Raw genomic sequence first — 22,809 nt, 5'->3', positions numbered from 1 at the left:
TGAGAGGTGGATTTATTCTAATAGGGTCTGGGGTACATGACTTTGATCACTCAGTTTTGGTCAAAGAGAATTATTTATATCCAGATATCACCCATCTGACAAAAGGGAGAATCCACATTTTCCCAAACCTGAGTAAAACAAGATGGGCCTTAATGCATCAATTCACCTAACTTTATCTTTTGAACAGATCTCCGTTCTCCCTCTTAGTATCAGCCAGGCACTTCAAAAGTCTGCCTGAAGAATCAACAAGGGCTGATTTCTAAATGAAGAAGCAGAAAAGGGGAAAAACCTTGGTCCTAATTCAACAATTAATTATTAAATAGAAGAAAGAATTTCTCTCATTATCAAACACTGAATATGTTAACTGCTCGTCATTCTTACCATTTTTTCTCCAATATCTGTCATTAAAATGTGAACTCCTTAAGGGCTGATACTGTGACTTTTCCTTTCTTTTTATCTCCAGTGCTTGGAATAGAATAAAGTTTTAATAAATGCTTGTTGACAGGCTGAGAATTTGGACCTTTGGTTCCTCCAAATGAATTATTTTCTCTGGATCTATCAATGATCTCCTTGATGGTTTCATTGGCATGATACTAAATCTGTAAATTAAGTTGAAAAATATTGTCACTTTTGTCTTAAACTCATGCCAACAATAAGCACTGAATATCCCTCCAAATACTCGTCATTCTTTATTTCTTTGAGAAATATTTTGTAACTCTATCTATATGTCTTCAGTGCCACTTGGTAGGTTGACTAACTCCTAGAATTTTATTCATTTTGTAGTTATTTTGAATTTCTTGTATGTCCTCCTGGTTTTTTTTATTGCAACATAAAAATGATTATTTTGTGGATTTATTTTGCTGAAATTATTACTTATATTTCTTTCTTAATTATCTTGTTGTTGATTACATATCTATTGATACATAAACCACTATGTTATTAGAAAATAAAGATAATTTTGTCTCCTTTTTGCCTATGTTTACAACTTCAGCATTTCTTGAACTATGTCAATGACAGTGGGGAAAGAAGGTACCCTAGCATTATCTGATATTGCCTGGAAAAGCTTCTAATGCTTCCCATTTCAAATAATACAAGCTTTTAGTTTTAGATATCTATGGCTAATCAAGTTGGAAAATGGCTCTTCTGTGTATATACTTTATAGGATTCTTAGCAGAAATGGATGTTATATTTTGTCAAAAACTTTTTCTTCATCATTTTATGTGATCATATGGCTTTGAAGATGTTTGTTTCTAATATGAATTATTATGGAAATTGTGTTCCTAATGTATCCCTGGTATAAATCCAACTTAATTATAGTAAATTTAAAAAAACATACTGCTGTAATTATTTTTTGAAATTTTATTTTAAACAACTGAATTAATATTTATTATTTTTATTAGTCTATATTTCTTTCTTTTTTTAATCTGACAGAAAACTGTTACTATAAGGATAGAAAACTGTTAATACCAAATGTAATGTTACTTGCCATCACCTTAATGATCCCAGTAATGTCAGAATTTCAGTAATGTCCTTACATTCCTACTCTTAAGATATTTACTCTCTGATTACATGAACAGAACCATACCCTAAGTTCCCCCCACTCTGGGATATTAGTATGTAAAGGAACCCAGCTTAAGCTAGATCTCAATTCCCAATGTCCTTGTCCCCTTCCATTGGGATTCATGGCATGAAGGACAAAACAGTCAGAATGAAGTGGTTTTCCTTGCTGTGTTGCCAAGGGTAAATGGGTATCATGACCAAGCCTTGCTACCTCATAACTGCTTCTTTCCCTTTTCTCATAAAAGTTTAAGAACCTTTTACTCTGGGTCTGTTGGGGGGACATCCCCCAGGGTGGCAGATTTGCTACCCTGTTATTTCAATTAAAGATACTTTTTTATTCAACTCGTGACTTTGATTTATTTCAGATCTTGACAAATCATTCTTGGGCTTGGGTATCAGTACTATATTTGTCTCATAAAAAGTATTTGGTAGAATGTTTTCTTTCTCAGTTTTTGAGAATAAGTTGTATAGTGTAGATATTAATTGCTCTTTAAAAGTTTACTAGAATTCACGAGCAAATCAAGATATATCAGGGGAATTTTTTAAAAGTCTTTTTAATGAATGAGCTTTCAACATTTTTTAAAGTAATTTTAGTCACTTTGGTTTCTAATTTAGCAATTTCTCCTCTAATCAGAGGAGATTTAAATCTAAAAACAAATCTTTTTGTGCTTATTTAATTGATTTCTAATTTTCGAATTGCATAGTCAGTTAATTATCCCTCTCTTATTCTATTTTGTTTATTAAAGTTCCAGAGATATGCTTTTTTTATTTGAGGATTGCTTTAAGCTACATATGAGAAATTCAACCTTATCATTACTATTCTCTTTCACAACATTACTAATTGTTTCTATGATTCCTTCTTTGACCCTATCATTAAGCTGTATTTTGTTACTAAATTCTCCATTTATTTATTATTATTCTCAATCTTTTGTTTACATTCCATTAAATGATTGCTATTTTTATTACATTATGGTCTATAAAGAATATATCTGGGGGCGGTTAGGTGGCTCAGTGAGCAAGAGTGTGCTGGCTCAGAGTTGGGAGGACCTGGGATCGGTTCCGGCCTCAGATACTTAACACCCACACAAAAAAACTGGCCCTGTAACCTTGAGCAAGTTACTTAACCCCAATTGCTTTTTAAAAAAAAAAAAAATATATATATATGGTTATTTATGCCTTTTAATTTATAATTTCTCTGTATCCTCTCACAGAACAGCTAGGTGGTGCTGTGGATAGAGTTCCTGGCTAGGAATCAAGAAAGATTCATCTTACTGAGTTCAAGTCTGACTTCAGCTACTTACTATGTGTGACCCTGGGCAAGTCATTTAACCCTGTTTGCATTCATTTCCTCATCTGTAAAATGAGGTAGAGAAGGAAATGGCAAACCACTCCAGTATCTTTGCCAAGAAAACCACAAATGTGTTTACAAGGAGTTAGACATGACTGAAAAATGACTAAACAACACCTTCTCACATGATCTCTTTCTCTTTTTTCAGTACGAAGTTCTGCTCTGTGGCTCCACCATGGTATAGCGACTTCCTTGGATTCTCAAAGATTATGTAAGCAGAGCATACTCTCTAGCAGTCTCTACCTTACTGGAGAGAATTTAAACATGGACCCATCAATGGACTGGGTCAGTTTTCATGAGGCACATTGCCAATAGGTTGACCACTTGGAGAAAAAATTTCTGGCAAAGGCATCACATGAATCAAATAAAAACACAAAATGGCCCTCAGTCATACAAAGCCTTATATTTCTTCTTCAGTGACAGTGGCACAGTAGAGAGAAAGAAGGAAGAGGATGATAACATCACAATTTTTAGACTAGCTATAAATTTCAGTTTGATTATTAGTACTTTAAATGTGAGATCTACATTCAACATAAATCTTGCAATTCTTGTGTAAAAACCAGACACCTTGTCCACGTTGGTAAGAACTTACTCCATGAAGTACCGAGATACTTCCACAGAAATATGTAGCTAAAAACCAAAGAACTTATCTCTTTGGAGTAACATAGGAAACACTAGGTGGTAGTGACTTGGTAACCCATCCTGTAATGGCTGAAGGGGATGAGTTTGTGGGGAGACTGTGTCAAAGCTGTATCAGAAAGGATTGGCCACTAAGCCAGCAGACGTAGCCTATTCCATTTACTTTAAAGGAAGTAACTGAACCTTGCTGAGCATGGCAGAACCCTTGCAGTCTCTCACTAGAGGAGCTAGTGCAGAGACCTAACTAGATGAGATGAGTCTTGGCTTTGGTCCCTATCTGCTTTTTTAGCTTTACGTCTCCTTCCCTGAATACAGGGACCCAAGCAGCGATCTCAAGATGTATGTATGTATGCTCATGAATTGGAGACACTGAGAGCACCTTAGTTAGACTGAGATCTAACTAAAATCCCTTAGTTAGAGCTGATTGGCATCAGGAAGTTTCTGCATCAGAGAAGATGACCACTAATAGGAGAATGAACCCAATTCCCTGGTCCAGATTGCCAGAAAATGTAAACCATGTTGGAAATAGTACAAAGCTGAGCCAGAAATGAAATGCCAATTATATAATCATTCAAACTACATCATATTTGATATTTTAATCTTAAATTTCCAGGAGGGTCTAATAGTTGCTCAAGCACATATATCTTGTTAATGCTCACTTATGAGTCTTTTTTGTTTAGCATTTCTTTTGTGTAAAGAAAATAAGAAGGTCATTTACATAATATACTGAGTACCTCCCTATTCATCTCTTTTAATAAAGTCACTAAGCAGACTAAGTTTTAAGTGATTTCTTTCCCACTATGACCCTACCCCAGTCCACCCTCCAGTCTGGAGTAGGGGTATGAAGTGTCCCTTACTTGAGAGACAGAGGTGAATACCCCAGCCCTTCTGGGCTAAGTGGCAGCCATTGTTGGTGCACTAGTTTTAAATGAAACCAGAAGGAAGTTGCAGTTAAATGAAAGGATGGTTCAGAGATACTTCTTAGTGAAGCACAGTGGGTTTTATTATTTACCCAAAGGCAACATAAAACATCATTTCATTAGGTGTTTGGTCATTGAATATTGAAGTACTGTTGTTTAATGTTTGTAAAAAGGTCAGTATGAAAATGATTAGTTTTCTGTATCACTACTGGTTGCTAAAGATGAAGAGATAGATAAATTACATAAAGAAATTGACAAGATGCTTCAAACTAAATCAACATACACTTTGATATTCAGTGACTTTAATGAAAAGATGGAGAAAGGGTAAGAATGAGAAGAAATACATGGGAATACTTTATTTAGGGAAAAGGAATGAGAAAGGCTAAAGATTTATGAACTCCACAGCAGCCATGTGCCTTTATATTATGAACACTTTTTTTCAAGAAAAGAATTGGTAACATAACCAAGATTACAAGGGAAGTGAAAAATTTGGAAAGAACTTTTACAACCAGTATCTCTGATAAAGACCTCATTTCTAAAATATAAAGAAAACTGAGTCAAATCCATAAGAATACAAGTCATTCCCCAATTGATATATGGTCAGAGGATATGAACAGATAGTTTTCAGAGCAAGAAATCAAAGCTATCTATAAGTACATGGAAAAATGCTCTAAATCACTACTGATTAGAGAAATGCAAATCAAAACACTCTGAGGTACCACATCTGGTCAGATTGGTTAAGATGACAAAACAGGAAAATAATAAATGCTGGAGAGGATGTGGAAAAATTGGAACACTAATGTATTGTTGGTGGAGTTGTGAACTGATTCAACCATCCTGGAAAGCAATCTAGAACTGTGCCCAAAGGGCTATAAATAAGTGCATACCTTTTGACCCAGCAATACCACTTCTAGGGCTGTATCCCAAAGAGATCACAGAAGTGGGAAAAGGGCCCATTTGTACAAAGATATTTATAGCAGCTCTTTTTGTGGTGGCAAAAAAATTAGAAATCAGGGGAATGCCCATCAATTGGGGAATGGCTAAACAAGTTGTGGTATATGAATGTAATGGAAACTATTGGGCTTTAAGAAATGAGAAGCAGGGGGCAGATAGGTGGTGTAGTGAATAGAGCACCGGCCCTGAAGTCAGGAGTACCTGAATTCAAATCCAGCCTCAGACACTTAACACAAAAACCAGCCATGTGGCCTTGGGCAAGTCACTTAACCTCAATTGCCCTTCAAAAAGAAAAAAAAAAGAAGAAAGAAATGAGGAACATATGGACTTCATACTAACCTAGAGAGTTGATGCTGAGTGAGGAGAGCAGAACCAGGAGAACTTTGTACACTATTACAGACACACTGTATCTGTGATGACCAACTTTGATAGACTGGGCTCCTCTCAGCAATGCGAGGTTATAAGACAACTCCAAAAGACTCATGATGGAAAGGGATATCCACATCCAGAGAAAGAACTACAGAGTCTGAATGCAGATTAAAGCAAACTACTTGCTCTCCCTCTTTTTTGTTTTGTTTTGTTTCTTCCCTCGCATTGTCCACTCCATTGGTTATAATCCTTCTTTACAACTTGACTAATATTTAATGTGAAGGTATTTATAGATCCTACATTTGATTGCATGCCACCATGGAGGGGAGGAGAAAATTGGAAATTCAAGGGACTGTGGAACTGAATGTTATAAACCAAAAGTAAATAAATAAATTTTTTTTTCAAAAAAGAAAAGAATTGGTAGATGCTGAATGTGTCAGTACTAAACAACATTGCAAAAAGTGAAATAGGTTATATTTTAACAGGAAAAGACTTGTCATTGAATTATCCCTGTACAACTCAACTTATCAGTGTTAAGATCACAATGAGTAAACAAGAACAAAGAATCATAATGAGAAAAAAATATAATATGTAATTAAAACAACTCTATCTTGAACTAAACAATTACAAATGAAAAATTGGAAACGGACAACAAAAACTGACATTGATTATAATAATTTTGTACAGACATTTAATGAATGTAAATTAAACGCTACAACAAGGAAAACAGACAAGCCCCAAAAGCACTTTAATCAGCAGACATTTGTCTTACTATTCAAACGGTGAGTTATGGATGACAAAAACAACACTGCTAGTTTTAGTTAGAGACACAGTTAAATAAGAGGAAGAGAATATGCTGGATTGCCTTTAGGGAATTGTAAAATCCCTTTAATGACCACAAAATTCCCATAAAACAAAGGCCCAGATTTTACTGCTAACATTTTACTGGCATTGCAGCAAGACTTGGTATATAAAACAGTCTATGAAGAATTACAAATGAAATATCATATAGAAGGCAACAAAAAGGGTGTATAGCAAGTGTGAATAGGCTATGACATATAACCAATGAGAAATTCTGAATAGTAATAAAAATTGTTATCAAGGAATTGAATGATGGGAAGAAAAGATGGGCTATTAGTGTAGTGAGACCAAGGGATGACAAGTAGACAGTTAGCATGTTTCGCTAGTACCCTTACAATAATCTGTAGAAAGGAAGCAAGGTTTCCAGCCCATTGTGTGGCCGCCTTGTAGTGAATTTATGGGAAGATAATGTTAAGAACTGGGTTGGATTTGAAAACCACTTGGTGCTGAGAAATATCTGAATTCTTTAATGTTCCCATATGGAAGATGCCATAAGTCCTTCAGTTCTAAATTCTCTACTGGTTTGTTTAGTTCTATATTTTCCTTTGTGTTCAGCTTTCTTAAATGTGTTTTAAATTCTTTTATTTGTTAAATTTGTCCCAATTTTGAGGGCAGAACAATAAAGCTTCTTATGATTATTATGCTGTCTTTTGTTTTATAAATTCAGATATTTTCTTTAATTTAAATGCTATGCCAGTTAGTACAGATAAGTTTCACTGTCCATGTTATCATTATATAGATTTTCTGTTTTTTTTGACTCTTGATATCATGAATTTTTATTTTTCCTTTATATGACAGCATGGCAGGATGGTGTAGTGGATAGGGAGCCAGATAGAAAAACCTAGGTTCCAATACTACCTCAAAAACCTACTGGCTGTGTGATTCTGATTAAGTAATATCACCTCTCAGTGCTCTATAAACACTATAAAACTATAAATTGCAGATGTGTGTTGGTAAAAAGGAATTCCCTTATCTGGGGAATTCCTAATACCAATTAAATCTATAAATTATATAAATAATATATATATATATATAAATAAACTATAAATTGCAGAGTTGTGTTGGTAAAAAAGGAATTCCCTTTTCTGGGGAATTCCTAATACCAATTAAATCTATAAATTATATAAATAATATATAGATAGATAAATATATATATGTATATATATATATATATAAACTATAAATTGCAGAGTTGTGTTGATAAAAAAAGGAATTCCCTTATCTGGGGAATTCCTAATACCAATTAAATCTCAAGTCTAGTCTCTGCTATTCCTGATAGCATGATTGCGACCCCTGCTTTTTTTTTTAACCTGATGCATTATAAATTTTGTTCCAGATTAATTTTCATCCTGTTTGTTTCTTGACCTTTGAAATGTCTTTTTTATGTGTATCATGCTCTTCAAAGCACTGAATTTTTGTAGGTAAAACAGGAAGCATTCAGAGGCTAGCTAAGCTTTCAGATTTTATAGTCAAACACATGGGAAAGCATTGGTTCTATGCTGAATGTCAAGGTCACATGGTAAGAGATTTGAAGAGTAAAATTAGGGCAGTCCGAAGGGAAAGCTTGCGATGAGAATGGAGCATCCGTATCGGCTGCTCTGCTCCCCAGCTTTCTCCTCCTTTTTTCCACATTCTTGTTCTTTATAAATTTCCTGCTTCTTTCTACCAGATAGCCTAGATACTCACTTCAGAAATGGGCCTTCTCAATGAACTGTATTACAAAAGCAATCTAATATTTAGTTACTCCCTGGATACCTCCTACTTTGCCTGCAAAGAACCACTTTTTTTCAAGGGTATATGATACTTGCATACGTCTGTTCTCTTTTCTTCATATTGTAACGTTTACCATCATAACTTTGATTTCTCTTTTCAATTCTGATAATTTTTCATTTGGTTCTTAGGATTTTATTCTATTGGTCTACCTGTTGTCGGCTGGGCTATTACTGAAACTTTCTTGATAGCTTTGGTTTTTCCACCTTTTAGCTGCAGTTTCCATTATGCAATTTCTGGATCCTCCCTCCTCAGGAATGGAACAGGCCCCTAAGTCCCTAGAGCCCGGTCTTAGCCTATTTGTTTGGAGGTAGTAGTCTGGTCACTGGTCTTAGTCCCTGACCTGAGTAAACTCCGGGATACAAGACTGGTTCCAGCTGGGTTTCTATTCCCCTTTCCCTCAGGCCCAGTGCAACAACTTGGTGCATCCCCATTTTCCTTCCTCTGTTCACTTTACCTTCTTATGGGTAGTCAGAATCTGCATCTTCTGCTTCTACTGGGGTGGAAGAGACAAGCATATTCGTCACTGCAATGAAATAGTTTCTTGCCCTGAGTAAACTTCAGGTTAGGTATAGGACCCATATTCAACTGAGTTTTCAGGTCTAAAAAGCTATCCATTCCAGGACACTTTCAGCCTACCTGACTCTACCCTCAGCCCTTTTCCTTTCCTTCAAATATCTGGGCAGGGTCAGAATCTGCCACTACTGCAATGGGAGTAGTGTTAGGACAGAATCACTACAGCTACAGGGATTCCTAAGCTTGACACAGGCCCCTGGCACAAACATGCAACTTAATTTGTGTACAATATCATGGGTGCCTGTAGTAGTGGCTGAGGTTTGGAGTAGTGTGTATAGTTAAGTATCATAATTCATAATTCTCCAGTGTTAATTCATAAGATTTTTAGCTTCCCTAAGATTGATCTATATTATTATGTGGATTTAGTACTAATTATCCCACATACAGAAGGAATTCCTTTGATGGGTGAAGAGTGAAAGAGGATTGCAGAGAGCATCATTTTACCTTTTTGTTGGTCACAAAATCAGAGATTGTCTTCTCTTTTAAGGAGTTCCAAGAGACTTACTCATAAGCACGGTCTCTGAATTGCTGGTGAGTGATTTGGAAATTTTACCTCAATTCAAAGAAAGAGAAAATAAGTCCAGAGAATAAAAGTGATTTGGCAGAGGGATATGAGGAGTGTGAAGAGAACTCTGCAAAATAATTCTTGTTTCAGTATTTTGGGACTAATTAATCCAAGAAATCTGTGAATGTATCTATTAATGAAACACAGGCTAATACCTATGTAGTCTGTACTTTTTCTGTACTAAAAGTCTGTATGCTTTTGCTCTTATGTTAATAAACTTTAGGCCAGAAGATTTTAAAAGACTGACTGACCAAGTATGGGAATATCAGGGTCGAGGGTACTTACATCCCAGATCATATCAGGAAGTCTGTTGGCATATTATTTTCTGGATGTGAAGGAAGTAGCATTCACTGGTCCTAGTCCCTTGTCTGTGTAACAACACTCCCCAGTGTCCAGGAACAAGATTAAAACACAGTCGAATGTAGACAATGTTAAGATGTTTTTTAAGTCAGCATGCCACTTGGAGGGATCTTTATGTACAAGTTTAGTGTTCCCCATTTCTATCTGAATTTGACACCACTGTTCTGGCCCACCCCTCCTACCTGATGCATCTGCTTGAAGACTTCTAGTGATACAGCAGAGGTGTTGAACACTTGGTCTGTAGGTACATGTACCACTTGCAAATGCAGTCCAAACCAGATTAAAATGTAACTGGGGGGCAGCCAGGTAGCACAGCGAGTAAGAGCACCGGCTCCAGTGTCAGGATGACCTGGAGATCGAATCCCGGGCTCAGACACTTAGCACCCACCCAGAAACACCTGGCCTTGTAACCTTGAGCAAGTTACTTAATCCCAATTGCTTAGGGGCGGCCAGGTGGCTCAGCTAGTAAGAGCACCGGCTCCAGTGTTGGGACGACCTGGAGATCGAATCCCGGGCTCAGACACTCAGCACCACACCCAGAAATAACTGGCCGTGTAACCTTGAGCAAGTTACTTAACCCTGATTGCTTTAAAAAAAAAATGTAACTGGGAAATGTTTCACAGAATAAATAAAAATACAATAAAGCATAAATAATATACTTTAAAATGTCAATATGCTGTCCATAGGGATCCTTATGTATGAATTAGTGGAGCCATTTTTTTGAGTTTGATATCACTGTGATTAGAAAACTCATTACTGGGGCGGCCAGGTAGCACAGCGAGTAAGGGCACCGGCTCCAGTGTCAGGATGACCTGGATCAAATCCAGGCTCAGATACTCAGCAACACACCCACAAATAACTGGCCGTGTAACCTTGAACAGGTTACTTAACCCCGATTGCTTTAAAAAAAAAAAAAGAATGTAATCCTCTTGAGGTCAAGTACTGTTTTTGCCTTTCTTTATATGCCCAGTTCTTACTTAGCATGGTGTCTAGCATATAGTAAGTGTTTAATAAATGCTTATTGACTTACTGAATGACCTAAGTATTTGTCTTCAAACACTTCCTTGGTAATGCTTTCAACCCCCAGTTCTAAACAGATGATCTCTCAGATGAAAATATCTGAGAGACAGAGGTAGAGAGAGACAGAGACTGAGAGACAGAGACAGACAGAGAGGGATTGACAGAGCACTCTAAGTGTTTACTCTGTGCCCAGAACTGTGCAAACAACACAAATATAAACAAGATGGTTAATCCCTGCCTTCAGGAATTGGATATTCTAATAGGGGCACACAACATATAAAAGGGAGCTTCAAAGAAGGTGGTTAAAAAGCTGGATGAAGGCCTTATTCTGGGCAAGACAGGTGAAAGCCCACCTGTCAAAACCCAAGGTGGTTCTATTGAAAGGTTCATGAGAGGAAGAGGTCAGGATAATGGCATGGTATAGAGGTGGAAAAGAAGTGATCTTATGAGATCCAGACCCATATCTTCAACTGACAACTTAATCTAGATCTTCACCTAGATCTGCAGATGTCACCTTAAACTCAAATGTCTCAAATTTGAGCTTATTTTTTTGCTCACTTTGGGAGGATCAATCCTTCTTTCCCCTCACAGACAGCAAGTAGAGACTTAGGCTCCTTCTCCTTCCCCAATCCTTAGCAATTAGCTTTCCTTAAAAGGAGAAAAAAGTTTTTTTGCCCCCAAACTTAGGAAGTACAACTGAAGTATCTGCCCAGGACAGATTTTAAAAGAGGCATGAAGACTCCATGGCATGAGATGCTCTCACCACTTTATTCCTTATTTGTGTGTCTTGATATTAGCATACTGTAAGCCTGTGCCCACTCTTTCCACGAATGCAGTGTTTATTTCAGCGAGAGTAGACTCCAGGTGAATATTTTTAGCCACTATGCCTTTGTTTTGGGCTAATTATTTCTACTCGTTGGCTTAAAGTTAAATGTACTTGTGGAGGCCCATGGATTATAATTTTAAGACTACAGACTCACCCTTTAAACTTGTGATTAGCAATTGCCTATCCCATTCCAGTGTACCCCCAAGTCAGCTCTCTAAGACTACAAGTTGTAGAGAAGGTGTTGAGCTGCATTAGTGAAAGGAGTTCTCTATACAATAGCTATGAAATCATAGACCCAATCCATATCCCTATAATTTATATGGGGACATTTGGAAGGATCTTAAATCTGGGTAAAAGTCTTTGATGGAGAAATGATATGAATCAGAGGCTGAACCAATATGGTAGAGTGGTAGGAAGTAGTAGAGCAAACTCTCCCTTCCCCTCTCCCCCAAAACCTCCTCCAAACCAGGGAGAATCTGATAGAAAAATTCAAGAAAAAGTCACAGTGAGTCATTTTCCTATCCCAAGTCAGCATAGGGAGATAGGCATAGAGAACTGTGGAATCAGGACAATGCCTAACCCCAGGCATCAAGCACTGCAGCACCCAGGAAAGGTTATGTACAAGGGAAATAGAAGGTCCTAGATCCATACCAGTGCACCATGATGGGAATGGGTGTCATCTGGCAGTTTTGTTGCCCCCTACCTAGTTCCAGGTCACAGATCCAGGGCAAACTGGGAAAGTGACTTGTTATTCCAAGAGTGTCATTCTAATTTAAGGTAAGGAGTGGTAGCTGGCCCTAGGGGCAAGTTCAAAAGCAAATAGAAGTGGTGTGGCTTTGAGCCCAAGAGCTAAGGAGGAGCTCAATTCCAGTTTCTAGCCCAGTCTGAAGTCTGTGGAGGAATAGTCAGGAAGGGAATCCAAGCCCAAAGGGGAGCCTACAGATCTGTCACTTTGAATGAACATAGCTTACCAACTGGTTGATAATGGCTAAATCCCACAGCAGTTTACTACTGCTAAAATTAGAACCCAAAAAGGGGTTTGAGGGGAAGGAGAATCAGACTTTCCTCTGGGATCAATGAAAACTTTCAAGTCCCACTCCTGAGTTGATCCTGAGATTCTGGGATCAATACCCAAAGAAAGCGGCAAAGGACTAGCCGAGACCTACCCTCTAGAAGTGCATAGATCTCAGTCCTAACATTAAATCCAAAATCAGGAAGTAGGCTGAAAGAATGAGCAACCAAAGAAAAGAATCCTTCTACAAAACTCTATTAAGGAGAAAGGGACACTAAAGACATAAACCCTAAAGAGGATATCTACAAAGTATCTATAAGCAAAGCCTCCAAGTAAAACATAACTTGGGGACACAAAATAAACTAGAATTCCTGACTATCAACCAAGAGTTAAACTGTTTTTATAGCAGCAATGAGAGTGAAAGAGGGAAAAAAATAGAAAAGAAATGAGTACTATGGAAGAAAGAATTGGAAAGAGAATTAATGTTTGGCAAAAGAAGTATAAAATCTTGCTTAAGCAACACACCTTTTGAAAATTAGAATGTACCAACAGAATCCAGTGATTCCATGAGACAAGAGATATTGAAATAAAATCAAAAGACTAAAAAAAGGAAGAAAATATAAGGTATCTTATAGGAAAAATAACTGATCTGGAAAAAAGTTAAGAAAAAACATTTAAGGATCATTACACTACCTACCGTGTTTCCCCGATAATAAGACACTGTCTTATTAATTTTTTTGGACAGAAATTCACCAGAGGGCTTATTTTCAGGGGAGGGCTTATTTTAATGAACATTGACAGCAATTTTAATAAACAGGTAAATGTGAACAAAAAAATGTACCTTTATTCAATAAGCAAATCACTGGGGAAGAACAGGATGACACGCTCACTGCTGCAGCTCTGATTGGATGCAGCTCGGAGCGCGGCGTGCGTTTCATGGGGGGGGTGCATACAGAGGGTACCATAATGTAGCGTGTAGCGCAGGGGATCACCTTCACTACAGTAGCAATCTCAATAGGGCTTATTTTCGGGGGAGGGCTTATTTTAGAGGAATCTTACACAGTAAGGGGAGGGCTTATTTTGGGATAGGTCTTATTACCGGGGAAACATGGTAAGGGATAGAAAGAGAGAGAGAGAGCCTATCCTAGACATTATATTTCAAGAATTATTAAAAGAAAACTGCTTAGATCTCCAAGAACTAGAGGACAAAGTGGAAATAAAAAGAATTCACCAGTTACTTCATAAAAGAAATCCCCAAATGAAAACTCTCAAGAACTAAATTTTTTTACTTCCAGGAGTCCAAATCCAGAACTTCTAGGTCAAGAGCAAATACCACAAACAGAGAAAGATTTCAAGTACTAAGTGTATGGGAAAGGTAAAAGTGTGGTTTCTCTGAGACTGTCTGCTAAAGTAAGTAAGTCCTTAGGTCTTAGGCCTAAGTTTTCATTTTTTTTTTTATTAGAAATTATGTGACTTTGAAACTTTAGAAATCTTTCTGTATTCTATTCTAGTCAGTCCTTCTCACCCAGTTTACCATGAAAGAGTTAAATTTCTATAGAACTGCAAGAATTGCTGAACAAGACTACTGATAAGGGAAAACAGGCGGTAACCTTGGAAAAGAAGCTCAGTCCCTGGTTCCCAGACAAAAACTCATAGGTAATACTAAAAATAATGAAGAATGGAAGGAGCTGGCAGCAGCAGGTGGATTTGACCAATCAAGGGACAGACAGTAGCCTTGGGACCCTCAAGTCCAGATAAGAATGTATCAAGGGTAGACTGAAAGGAGGGGTCCAGTATTCTGAGGTTGTAATACACTGCCATAAAGGACCTAATGTATTATGTAACAAGATTAGAGCTTCATTAGTAATAATTATGTTAATATTCATAACCCTTGCTTATTTAACCCAGCTTTAGCTTATGTAAGGCGGCCTCCTCTCTCTCGGTGCTGTCCCAAGACTGGACCGCCCACTTCTCACGAGATTCTAATAAATCTTTCTACCTTCACTTTAAGAGGTCTCCGAGTAGTCAATTTGGGTTAGGGTCTCCAGTATCCCACACATAAGGATCCACAGTCAGGCTCACACATGATTTAGCAGGCAGCACTATACAGGAACAGAGAGGTTGGAATACGATTTTACAGAAGGCAAAGGATATATACAATAACAAAAACCAACAATAACTTATCCAGCAAAACTGAGTATGATCCTACAGGGGAAAAATGGATTTCTAATGTAATAGAGTGCTTCCAAGCATTCCTGATGAAAAGAGAAAAACTGAGTAGGAACTTTGAAGTTCAAACACAGGGATTAAGGGATTAATATATAATTGTTTTAAAAAGTAAACAAGGATAAACCATTTACATTCTAACATAGGGAGATATAATACATTTGTCTCCTCTGAACCCTATCATCATAAATGGTCCCAGAAGGAGTCTAATTAGATAAGGCCTGGGAGTGGTTCTGTTATGTCTTGACGATCTTAAGAGAAGAATGAAAAGAGAAGGAAAGATGAATATACTGGGAAGGGGAGGAAAGAAAAAAGAAGTTTAGATAAAAGTATCTCACATAATCAGAGTCCACAATCTATACAAACAAGGAGGAAGGGATGGAAGGTGGTGACACTTGAACATTATTTTCATCTGAACTAATCAAAGGAGGGAAGAAAACACATACCAATGAGTAGAGAAATACAGTTTTCACTCAACAAGAAAATAGAAGGGAAAGAAAAAAGGGAGGAGGAGGGAAAAAGAGGACGAGTAAATTATAGGAAAAAACTGAACTAACTCTAAGTATGCACAAAAAATAGTTAAAGCTCTTTCTGAGGCGGCAAAAAATAAGAATCTGAATCTGAAGGGATGTCCATGAATTCAGAAGTAGCTAAACAAGTTATATTATTGTGTTATTCATCCTTCATTTTTGAAGAAGACCAATGACATCATGATATTGGGGCAAAACAGTGGATGATGAGTGATGTCTTGACTTGTTCATGAATTGGATTTAAGTAAGGCAGAGTTGCACAAAGTTTTCAGCCTCATTCTCTCTTCCTGAGTCATCAAAGTCCAGTGGCAGAATAAAAGTCAAGACAACTGGTGGAGATACAATGGTTGACCTTACGTCTTGGATGTCTGGCCAAGCTGGAAGCTTCCATAGCACCTGCTTCAAGCCACCTTCATGGCCACTGGAACAAATTATTCTCATCCACCCATTCTGCAAGAGGAAGTCTTCACGTACTTGGGGTAGATATCTCCCTAAGTTACCAATGGGTTTGAAGCCTGTCAGTTACCCTCAAACTAGTTTAACCCTCCTACCGAAATGATTTTACTTGGGTGTGACATGGTATATGCTACTACTTCTTGGAGCATAGGTGAGAATTGGATGATGGGTGGACACCAAATGTGGAGGAACAGCCCTGAAAAGTGCTTGGCAAGCTCCCACACCAGGGGTGGTAGTCTTCTCTGAACACCTCATAAAAACTATATACAAATGTGATAGAATATTAATGTAAGAAATGAGGAAGGGGATAGTTTCACAGAAACCTTGGAAGATTTATATAAACTGATGCAAACTGAAGTGAACAGAATTGGTAAAATGGTTTATATAATGATAATTTGGTAAAGACAAACAACTTTGAAAGAATTAGAGACTCTGATCAGTATAATGACCAGTCACAATGTCAGAAGATTAATGAGGAAACCCATCTCCTGGTTAGAGAGGTGAAGAATTCAGAATAGAGAATGATACATATTTTTTTTAACATGGACAATGAGGAAATTTGTTTTGCTTAACTATACATATTTATAATGTTGTTGTTAATGGGGGAGGGGTTTAGGGTGGGAAAAAGAGAAAGCAGATTTTTGCTAGTTAAAAATATAAATTACAATTTTAAAAAGAGTTTTCAATGGGCATGCAATGAATAAAGAAAATATTTTTTATTTTTAAAGATAAGAAAGGAAGCTATTGAGGCATTCCAGTGAATAATTCTTCCATCAATGAAGATAAACTAGGTGACCTAAATACTAATCTACCTTTAAAGAAGCTGACCACATAGTAATAACGGTGAATGATAATTCCACAGAATCGCTTTTTTTCAATGAACTTATGATACATTGATAATATAAGCAGTTTACATAGAAAAGACATTGAACTCCTTTTCCCCCATTTTCTCTTTCTTTTTTGACATGTATCTAATACCAATGCTTCTGTTTCCTTAGGACTTCCAAGCTCAGATGGACTTCGGGCTGAAGTTGAATGGAATGTCAGCCAATCCCATACAATGGGCCTTTTGTCCAGCTATCACATGAGCGGTGTTGTGTTTCAACTATTGTCACTTCAAACCAAGGCAGAGAAGCATATATTCACACAAACCAGCTATTTAAAATGATTTCCTATAGGTCATTTGAAACAATTTTCAAAACCATTCTCTCCTTTCAAGTCATTTAAGCAGAGCACTTGAATGCAAACATTTGCCTCCACTTGTCCACTTGTACCAGAGGAGGGAAAAGAAAAAAGAAAGGGCAGAAGGGAAGATGAAAGTAAATGTTCTATATTTTTCAATCTCACTGACCCACTTCAAAGAAGTTTTAAGAGCTAATTAACGTGTTAAAGACAATTACCATCAACAAAAACAGTTCTGGATTATAAGAGATAACAGAGAATTTAAAAATAAAAGCAAAATTCACAGATAACCTATATAACTACCTTTCACAAGTTTTCTCCATTCAAATGTTATACATAAACTACTACATCAAAACAATGTGCAGAGAATACTGAATCAATCAGCACACCCAAATTCTAGTTCCAGCTTTGGGCGATTAGAGCTTTAGGCCTCCAGTTTCCTCATAAAATGAAAGGGTTATGCCAGATGATCTCTAAGGTCTTATCCAGAATCTAGGCATTTAGCCCAAGCTACTACCAAGTTGTATATAATGCGATTTATTTTTTTTTCTTTCTGCTCCAATTGTCATTCTTTTAGTGCATAGTTAAATCATCAAAATGTCAGCAGCAGAAAAGATAATAAAGGAAGTAAAGTTATAAAAATCTGTATAATTGACAGTTGTTTGAATACTTGACATTGGCATTAGGAATTTAATTAACCAAATAAAAAATAAATTTAAAATCAATTCATCCAACAATGTTCAACATTGTTATGATTACAAATCTCCAAAACCCATGACATGACATCCCAAAAGAACTCTCGAAAAAAAAATAATGGCTCAACAGAAAGTGTAAAATTAAAAGGCATTTTCCAATGGGTTACTTTGTCAAAAGAAAAAAAAAGTGGGGGGAAGAGTTGACTTTTGACTCAAGAGAGAACTAGTCCTTGCAATTGAGAGTCAAACTGTGGAAAGGACTGAACCCTGGGCACCCACTTGAGTAACCCATGCAATAAATATGTTGTGTCCAGGAGGAATAAAGTGAAGAGAATTGAGAAGACTACAAAAGGAAAAGATACTAAAGCCCTAGAATATTGGTGACATGAGATAATCTGGCTTCATGTGTTGACTGAATGTGTGCTTTACTATCACTGTATTCTAAATTTGTGCTCACTCTTTACAAAGATGCTGTGCATATCTGTGGGAGTGTACAACACAGGCTTATGGAGGGAAAAGTTTTTTAGTTATTGTTCTATGCTTAGTTATTGTACCATGTTACCTTAATAATCACCCTTGCTTTGAACAAATTGTGCCTGCATACAATTAAACCATTAAAGGAAAACTCTAGAGTCTGGGCTCATGGACTACAATTTTGGAAGGCAGACCTAAAGGGTACCCCAGAAGCTGGGAATAGATCAAAGGATGTGCAACACATGAATTTAATGTAATATTACAACCCTGTAAGGATATTCAAATATAAAGAATTCAGAGAAATGCATTAGACCTGTGTGAATAGACACAAAGTATAGAAGGCAAAATAAAAAAAGACAACACTAAAAAGCAATAAAACTCAGATTAAATACAAAGGACACTGAGAGTATTATCATCCTTCCTATCACTCAGATTCTAAACTCACTTTACAGATGAGATTAAATGACTTGTTTGAAGTCATTTTATATGTATTTTACAAGTTAAAAGGTACACTTATTTTCCCCCAGAAAATAAAACAAATAAAACACTTACATTTGGCCACAGGATGGTATATTTGGTTACAAGGCTTTGTTCAAAGGAATTCTTAATGACTAAGATTTGGAAGGGTTGTGTTCCACATCAGTATGGGCCAGAGAGGAAATCATGGATTTTTAAAGTGTTGATATGAGGATTTAATTTGTTACGCCGGAAGTGCCACTTGAATCTCCCAAATGTTGAGAAAGAGAAAGACAGACTAACATATAGACCGACAGACATGGGCAAAAACAGCGAGCTAGTAGCTAGCAAGTGGACACAAGGGTTCTATTCAAAAGTCATCAATAAGAAATTATCGAAAATATTAGGCCAATTTAGGAAAGATTCAAAAAACAACTATGGCAAGACTCACAAAGAATCAAGTAAATTGCAAGGAGAAGGAATGGAGACCAACAGGAACAAGCATCTCAAGACAGCTGAAGACATATAAGACAGCTGTATTTACATTTTAAGGCTATTCTTGCTAGCCTTTCTACCTATTGCTAAAAATGTGTTATTGTGGCTCATTACCAGCACATCCTTAATATATTGAATTGTTAAAGGAAGAAAGGATTAGGGAATATGCTAAATTTTCAAGAAGAAAAGGAAAGTGATCTAAAAAGATGTTAAGTAAGGAAAACAGATTGGTAGTAGAGTCAATCAGCACTTTTTTCTTCTTACCCCTTTCCAAGTATTGATATATTAACCGCGATAAACATAAGCACACTATTAAGGAAGTGCAATATGGTTCTGCATTTCCGAAAGAAACACTTTTGAAAATTTTTGCTGTCCCAAATAATACCAAAAATTTTCCAAGAAACAATTTAAACAAAACTCAGCACCACCATCCCCTCCCCCACCCTTGTTTCCCACACAACATGGGGGCAGTTTACTAATGACACCATGTTTTTCTTTCCGGACATACCTCCAACTTCATCCACTTTGGCGAAGATCCAGGGGCAAAGAATGCTAGATCAAACCAGGATGAGTTTTCCCAACTCCGTAAACTTCACGCCACTAACTCCTAATTGCGTGTCTTCACTCCTGCCCTCCAAAGCAAATTCTGATCGAAAAAGTAGACTTATTCTATAACCAGGATCTTTGTTGCCCAAAAAACATTTGGGGAATGCTCCATTTAAATCAAAGGGAAGTGAGGAGGCGCCTGCGGTTCGGGAGAGGAGAAGGGGCGAAGTATACAAAATTCAAGTGGTTTCTTTCTTCCCCTTTTCTTTTCTGCAACAATTTCACATCTTCCTTTGTATCGTCAGAGATGCTGAGAAGAGGAAGGGAGGCAGGGATACTTTGCTTGGTATGTAGCAGTTTTGTCTGCAGCTGCTCCTGCACTTGGGACAGTCCCTGAGGCTGTTGCTAAACAACCACAGCTCCTCCAGCTCGCCCACCCCCCTCCTCGGGATTCCTACAAATAACAATCGTGAATCCCCTTCTCTCTCTGGCCCCGGGCACAAACTATGAGCCTCTGGCCTTCCGAACTCCCACTTAATACCACCACTGGAAACAGTGAATAGACGAATCGAGTGGTCCAGCGTGGTGGGGTGGCAAGATTTGTGAACAATAAGATTGGCAATGGGAGAGGGGAGGGCACAGTATGTGTTTGGGAACAAAGTAGCAGAAACAAGTGCCCTTGGTCTGACTGGTCCGCACAGGTGCTAGACAGGACGACGGGGAGGGTAAGAGAGTTTAAGACTCGGACTTCACGCTACATCAACCAGCTCGGGCTTGGGACACTGGACGCCAACCAACTCTGGCTGTATCCGCCGAAACAGCCGCACAGCCACGCCAGCTGCCAGCTGCTTGGGCTCCTGCAAAGGCAGAGGCACAGCTGAGGGGAAAGGAAGGAAGAGAGGATTTAACCCCTGAGCAAGAATTGGAGTTTGAAAGATATAGTGGAAGCGAGCAAACCTGGTGTCATAAATAAACTCCTAGAAAGGGAAAGGGGAAAAAAGCCGAGCTCATGGGAAAGGCGGGGCAGCTAGGTGGCGCGGTGGATGGAGTGCTCTAGGTGAGCTCAAAGCAGCCTTGAGGCGCTGGCTGTGTGACCCTGGGCAAATCACTTAACCCTGTTTGCTTCAGTTTCCCTATTTGTAAAAATGAGCTGGAAAAGGAAATGGCAAACCATTCCAGTAACTTTCCCAATTAAACTCCAAATGGGGTCACGAAGACCCAGACACGACTGAAACGACTCAACAACAAAAAAAGGGGAGAAAAGATTTCCAGGTTAATGGCGTCCTCTGCTGGCCCCGTTTTGCCTAGAGTTGAGATACAGCTCACACAGGAGAGTAGGATACAATAAGTAAAACAAAATAGCCAAAATCGGCGAGTGGAGACTAATTTGCCTTTCAGCCGCTGCAGAACCTCAGTTAACAGCAGCGGAAAAGGGGTGCCCCACACCCCTAAACTGCAGTTAATGTGAATTACAAGATGCCCTGACACCTTTATCAAGTGAGAATGATTCTTTAAGGTAGTGAATCAACCAAAATTGTAAACTGGGTTGGAACATGTCTAATTAATATGGAAAGAGTGAAGTGCTGTTTCATGGCATGGTTGAATCGATCAGAAGACACACAAGAAATTTTTTCGAGTTGATTGAAAGAATTAGGCACATCTCTGGGGTTCTGAGTCAAACTGCCAAGCACTTTGAGGAGCCAGACCTTGGACCTATAAAGTGGGGAAAAGAAGGATGAGGAAAAGGAGGATTTGAGTTTGGATCTTCCCCTCCTGTCCTCTTTACCACAACCCCCACTTTTGAGTTGCCTAGCTCCTATATGGAAAGACTGGCTCAAATCTTAGACTGCAGCATCTTCTCCCAAAGACCACCTGAAGTGTAGAAAGGCTTTTCATGACTGATTATTAGGGGGCCACAGCCAAAGCAATCCTAATTTATCTACTGAGTGGTAAGAGGTTATGACCTTCATTCACCAAACTTTATTATTCCTCTTAAAATGCTTATATTTTAACTAAGTGGGAGAGAAGTGATATTATCACTAAGGATCTTGCCAGAATGAATCACTTAGTCCCTCTTTATATCAATATCCACAACAAAAATAAAAAATAGGAAATATAAGACCTTGAAGGAATGATGGAATAAAAAAAAAACTACAGATTAGAGTGGATAAACAAGAAAATAGAACAAAATATTTATCTGAAAATGTAAGAATGAAATGGGAAAATCACATAAATACAACAACATAGGTAGGCTAATTTGCTCAAACTAGAGAATACACAAGAAAAAGTAAGTTTTTTAGCATGGTGGTTATGAGGTATACCTCTTATACAATAATTTCTAGTCATTCCAGTAGCAAATATGATAGGCACACTATCTATTAAAGTCTCAGCTAAGTGGCTGAGCTAATTACTCAAGTCAGAGAAGCTGTCCTGAAGTTTTGACTGTTTTAGAGGATAAGGCTTGAGCTGCTGATACCACTTCCTGATCACCTAAAACAGTATTTTATGAGGAGTTGGTGCCCATCAGACACCTAAGGGATATCCCAATGCCATGTGAATCAATATACTCTTATGTGGAATATACCCTAGGGACCAGAAGCATTTCTGCATAGATAATTTTTCCAGCTATTAATAAATAAATATTTTATTAAGAATTAGGTGATCTATTGATGTTTTTGTTGTTGTTGAGTCCTTTCAGGTATATCCAACTCTTTGTGACTCCATTTGGGGTTTTCTTGGCAAAGATACTGACATGGTTTGCCATTTTCTTCTCCAGTTCATTTTACAGATGAGGAACTGAGGCAAACAGGGCTCAGTGACTTGCCCGGGGTCACTCAGCTAGTAAGTGTGTAAGGCTGGATTCGAACCCAGGTCTTCCTGATTTCAGGGCCAGTGCTCTATCCATTGTACCACCTAGTGCCCTATCCAAATAACAGCAAAACAGAAATCAGATAAACTTTGTGTGTGTG

At 37.7% G+C, this 22,809-nt stretch overlaps 1 protein-coding gene across 1 annotated transcript in view; it reads right to left on the bottom strand.

Annotated features, from left to right (window-relative positions):
* The window catches only part of MEGF10 (multiple EGF like domains 10), a 165,693-nt gene extending 145,153 nt beyond the window's left edge, over window positions 1-20,540 (bottom strand). Inside the window, exon 1 of the mRNA XM_069088175.1 lies at window positions 19,803-20,540. The gene's annotated coding sequence lies outside the window, so the exon portion shown is untranslated. The remainder of the gene's footprint in view (window positions 1-19,802) is intronic.
* Between the last annotated feature and the right edge of the window lie 2,269 nt (window positions 20,541-22,809).

Source organism: Petaurus breviceps, unplaced genomic scaffold, assembly GCF_028583685.1.
Source record: "Petaurus breviceps papuanus isolate PSGF00001 unplaced genomic scaffold, PetGlider_PUasm1.0 184, whole genome shotgun sequence".
NCBI classification, from domain to species: Eukaryota; Metazoa; Chordata; class Mammalia; order Diprotodontia; family Petauridae; genus Petaurus; species Petaurus breviceps.
The sequence above is the reverse complement of the archived record's forward strand: the minus strand, read 5'-3'. Positions and strand labels throughout refer to the sequence as shown.